This window comes from Ruditapes philippinarum, unplaced genomic scaffold (genome assembly GCF_026571515.1).
Source record: "Ruditapes philippinarum isolate M1 unplaced genomic scaffold, ASM2657151v2 ctg9507_1_1_1_1, whole genome shotgun sequence".
NCBI lineage: Eukaryota > Metazoa > Mollusca > Bivalvia > Venerida > Veneridae > Ruditapes > Ruditapes philippinarum.
Window position 1 is genome coordinate 1 of NW_026864260.1, and position 5,300 is coordinate 5,300.

Here is a 5,300-nt window from a genome sequence, read left to right on the forward strand (position 1 = left end):
ATATTCTAACAGAGACATAGATAACAGAGATAGGCTTCTTCCTAGCCAAGTTAAAATATCACGCGTGCCTGCTAAACTTAAAATTTGTAGCAAGTAAAACTTATTAACCAGATATCAAAATCAGTAAAATAATACATTTTCTGAAAACTTATGCATTTGTCTATTGCTGCAGCCTGCAGGTAAAAATATTAACAGTTTCCAGTAAAATAAATGTTACATCATTTTTTAAAGAGAACTTTTTGATATTTTTTGTTACAAAACTATTCATATGACAAAAAAAAAATGGCTCAGTGGGAATGTTCTGCCATGTTTTTCTAAGGGAAAGGCATGGAAAGTTACCAATATTTTAACATGCAGTCATAGATGAAATATTTACCTTTCAAAGAAAGGGTATATAATATTTAAGGATCAAATGTACATCCATTAAGTTTTATTTGCTACAAAATGCCTAATTTTTCACTTTTTGATAGGCATGAGTGATATTTCAATGAAGTATATAAGAGCTGCTTATCTCTATGTCTCTGATTCTAACAAGGCTCACGGGAACTACTGACTTGGAGTCCCGTGACTTCAGCCTTTGGATTTTGACTCCCTTGCATGGATGTGCAAGCTGATCTGGATCTACACTGGTCGCATAGGTGTTAAAATAATTATAAAATGAATAATTAATAACATAATTCTGTGTGTATGTATTCAACATCCGTTTTGTGTCACTTGATCAGTTCATTCATACTGCAGTTAAAGGGATTATCTCAATCGATACATTTTCTGCTGTAATCGTTTATATTCTACAGGCAAAGTGAACGTTCTTTTGTGGATTTTGTATTATTAATACGAGATATGTGTCAGTCTCATGTGATTTCCAACGCCTTTCAGACTCGCAAAATAAATGGGTCTATTCGCGAAAACAGATGACAAACATGAAAACCGCTAGGCTCCACATAGTGTCTGGGTAGGAAACAAATGAAGAATACAATCCCTGTATACCTTTTCAAATAAATCCCAATTCTGGGGCAACCTTCTCGCCTTATCCCACAATTTTCTCTACCGTAGAAAAAAATCGAAAAGTTTCATGTCTGCAACTTCAAAAACACGAATAAAAATATCGCCGTCGTCTTTTGACCTTTCGCAGTTACTCCCCTTTTTATTTTGTGGCGTCGAAATTCCCGAGTCCCGGGATTTAAAAACCGGCCAAAGTCTATTACCCGGGACCCGGATTCCATAAGTTTGTCAAATTCCCGCCTGTCAGGAATGGTCTTCTGTCTAAAGCCACGTGTATGCCCGCCGCCCACCCCCCCCCCCCGGTAGGGCAAAATATTGACAGGTGCATAATACACAAGATAAAAATGTTCGCCGGAAAAAATCCGCACACCTACCGTCATAATCACCATGTATTTTATTCCATTTCCAATATTTTCACATAATCCTTTGGTCCATCGACACAGAAGATATAATTCTTCACGATAAACTTCAACGGTAATATAAACAACGCAACAGCCGAAATAAACATCAAAATTATCGCCGTTTTATTCCATCTACAAAATCTTTCGATAAATACAAACGTGGCCCCAGCTTTGCCGTGTGCAAAATGCGCAGCGCTTTTATGTTTGGGAACCAACATAATCGGATGGCTTCGTTCATAGTCGACTGGTTTATTGAATTTATCGAAAGATTTTGTTAGTTAGCAACATTTAACTGCGGCACACTATTAATTAATGGTCGCAATTAACAACATTACTGTAACTGTTTTTTATTGTTTTGGTTTTTTTTGCAAGAAAACGTGTACGATATTTTTTTTATTACCCCATACATTTTTGTAATGTTAATTTCCCTGCTACCCTGTCTCTACCCCGGTTTTAAGGACCGTGTTTCAAATAGCCAACACACAAATATACTTTAAGCGAACAGATTATTGTCCCCTGCCTTTTCAAAGAAAAAAGGGGGATATAGAAGTTGGCTCCTTTGGTTTGTATGTCTGTTCGTCTATCTGTCCGTTTGTCTCTCACACTTTCGTGTCACGCCCATAACTTTTTCATGAAGGGAGCTTGAAAATACTTGTCACAAATGCTCACAATAGTAGGACGACATACCATGCGTAACACTCAGATACTTGTCCATAAGATTTTCACAAATTAAGGTATTTTGAAGTAACACAATTTTAACAAAATATGATGATGTGTAATACGCAACATCCAGACCCCTTCCTCCAATGCCATGATCATACTTATGGGGAAAATCTTAACACGGTCTGTTATAGGGTATTTTTGTGTCCGGTCCATAGTGTTTTCATCAATCAAGGGATTTTGAAATAACTTGGCACAAACGTTCACCATAATGAGACAATTTGTCATGCGTAACACCCAGATGTCAAGGGTAAAGCTTAATATGGTCTGGTATAGGGAAAATTTTGTGTCCGATCCATAAATTGATATTTCAAGAGATTTAGAAATTGCTTGGCAAATGTTCACAACAAGGGCAATAATTGGAAGATGTGGTCATACTTTAACAAGATCTGTTATATGGTATATTTTGTGTCCGGTCCATAATTTTTCATCAATCAAGGGCATTTGAAATAATAAATGTTCAAAATAATAAGACGATGTGTCATGCGCAACACCTTGGCCTCTACCTCCCAGGCCAAGGTAGCACTCGGAGGTCAAAGCTTAACATGGTCTGTACTAGGGTATATTTTGCGTCAGATCTATAGTTTTGATAGTTCAAGAGATTTTAAAATTACTTTGCACATATTCACAATAATTGGACGATGTGTCATGCGCAACACCCAGACCCCTACCTGCAAGGTAAATGTCAAAGCTTTAGCATGGTCTGTCCGCTTCATAATTGTTTCATCCTTCAAGTGATTTTGAAATTACTTGGCACATGTTCACAATATCGGGTAACGGGACGATGTGTTATGTCCTTCACCCTTACCCCACCTTCAAGATCAATGTCTTATTTGGGGGTCATAGCTTAACATGATCTGTCATAGGGTATATTTCGTGTCACTTTCTCATCAATTAAGGGATTTTACAATTGCTTGACGCAAATGTTTACAATTATAAGACGATTTGTCATGCATAACAACCGGACCCCTATCTGAAAGGTCAAGGTCAAGGCCTTACATGGTCTGTTACAGAGTATGGTGTTAAGTCAAGCCAAAGCAAATAAAATGTCACTGGTGAATCGCCCACATACATTGATCGGTGAAAAACTTACGGACCAGACACGAAATATACGTTTTAAAAGACCAAACCCATTATTGATTTTGTATTTGTCAAATTTTGTAGTTTTAAAATAGTGATAACAACTAAACAAATGTATTTCTGTTGAGACATACACGGAAGTTATTCTAATCAATATACATTTTGTATTTTAAACGAACTTATTGTTGCATGTGCAGATCTACCATTGATAAAAAATTGTCACTGGAAGGCCATTTTCCATACCTCAGTCTTTTAAAAATAGCACAATTTTGTGTTTGAGGTAAATTTTCCCTTAGGCGGCAGACGTTGGTATTTATCTTCCAAATTTTTTTTTCATCTCTCACTAGCATCCTGCATTTGTATTGAATAAGAGTAATCACAATGGACTATTTTTCTGTTGTTGGCCAGTAGGTTACACACTATGTGACTTGTCATACAAATACAAAATGACCACAATTCAACAAAATTGACAAATAATAATTTGTTTCCTCCAAAAAATTATAGATATAAAATAAATCATTTTTATGCCCACGGGCATATAGTAATTAAACCTTCCTTCCGTCTGTCCGTACGAAGTTAACATAAACCTGCAAGTTTTATTTTTCTTAAGTTCTACCTGTACCAATGGCTTTATAATGTACACACTTACTTATCAATACAAAGTACACGATCTTAGTTATTTGACTATGGCTTCCATTTTTTTCAAGCTGTGCTTTTTAGCTCGATTTTTTTTTAAAATAAGTAGAGGTGTTGTTATAGTCGCGGCGGCGTTGCCGTTGCTGTTGCCGATGCCGTTGCCGTCCGCAAACTTGTACCTGGATCATAACTTTTTTTTGTTCTTGGTGTATTGTCTTTATACTTGGCCACAACAACCCTTGGGACAAGACCTTTCAGTAGACCACACTTACCTTGACTTACATCCATAAATGACCTTGACCTTTAAGGTGAAAAGTCCAAATTTTGCTTGTTCTTGCTATTATTGGCTGTAACTTTGTTATTTTTGAACAACAACAACAACAACAACATTGCGTATTTCTATTTATATAATTGCGTGTTTCTATTTATAGAATTGAGTGTTTCTGTTAATAGAATTGCGTGTTTCTTTTTATAGAATTGCATGTATCTATTTATAGAATTGCGTGTTTCTATTTACAGAATTGCGTGTCTATTTATAAAATTGCGTGTATCTATTTATAGAATTGCGTGTTACTATTTATAGAATTGCATGCTTCTATTTATAGAATTGCATGTTTCTATGTATAGAATTACGTGTTTCTATTAATTGAATTGCGTGTTTCTATTTATAGGATTGCGTGTTTCTATTTATAGAATTGTTTGTTTCTATTTATAGAATTGCTATATATAATTATATATTAATGAGTATATTTATATATAAAAATATATAGACAAAACTAATGTGACAAGACAGACCGATTAATTTTATAAAAAGGAAACGTTAAGATTTGTTCAAACATTTCTTTGTCTGCTTTTAGAAAAAGTAAAAGGTCGAGCGTTGACCCCGCCCGTCGGTGGCTCTTGTTAACACTTTAAACTCGATGTGGTGAAACTAAACCGGCAAGTTGGATATATCTGATGTTTTATCTGTACTAATGGCTTCATGATTTCCACTCTTACTTATCAATACAAAGTATATGATATTGCCAAGTTATATAACTTTGCCATCCATTTTCCCGAGATATTTCCCTTTCTATCATTTTGAAAATAGGGGGCCTGGTATGGTTAATTTATTCCAGCAAGTTAGAATTATCTTATATTTTTCCTAATTACTTCATTTTTATAATATTATCTTCCATATCTGGTAGGGCTTCTTCTAACGTTTGGTGAATTTAGTGGTCACTGGAGTCAAGGTCACTGGTGTAAAAAAAATATTTTATAAAATTTTTTTGCTCATACAGCATAAAAAAATATTTTTAAATTGGCGTCTTTCATGTTTACGATCTTGCCTAGGAAGTTCCTCTTACTTCGAATGTAGTAAGGGGTCATTTGGGCCATCAAGATCACCGATGAATTTTTTTTTTAATATATATCCTCATTCTATTGACAGATATCTTTTATATTTGGTAAGATTATTAATTG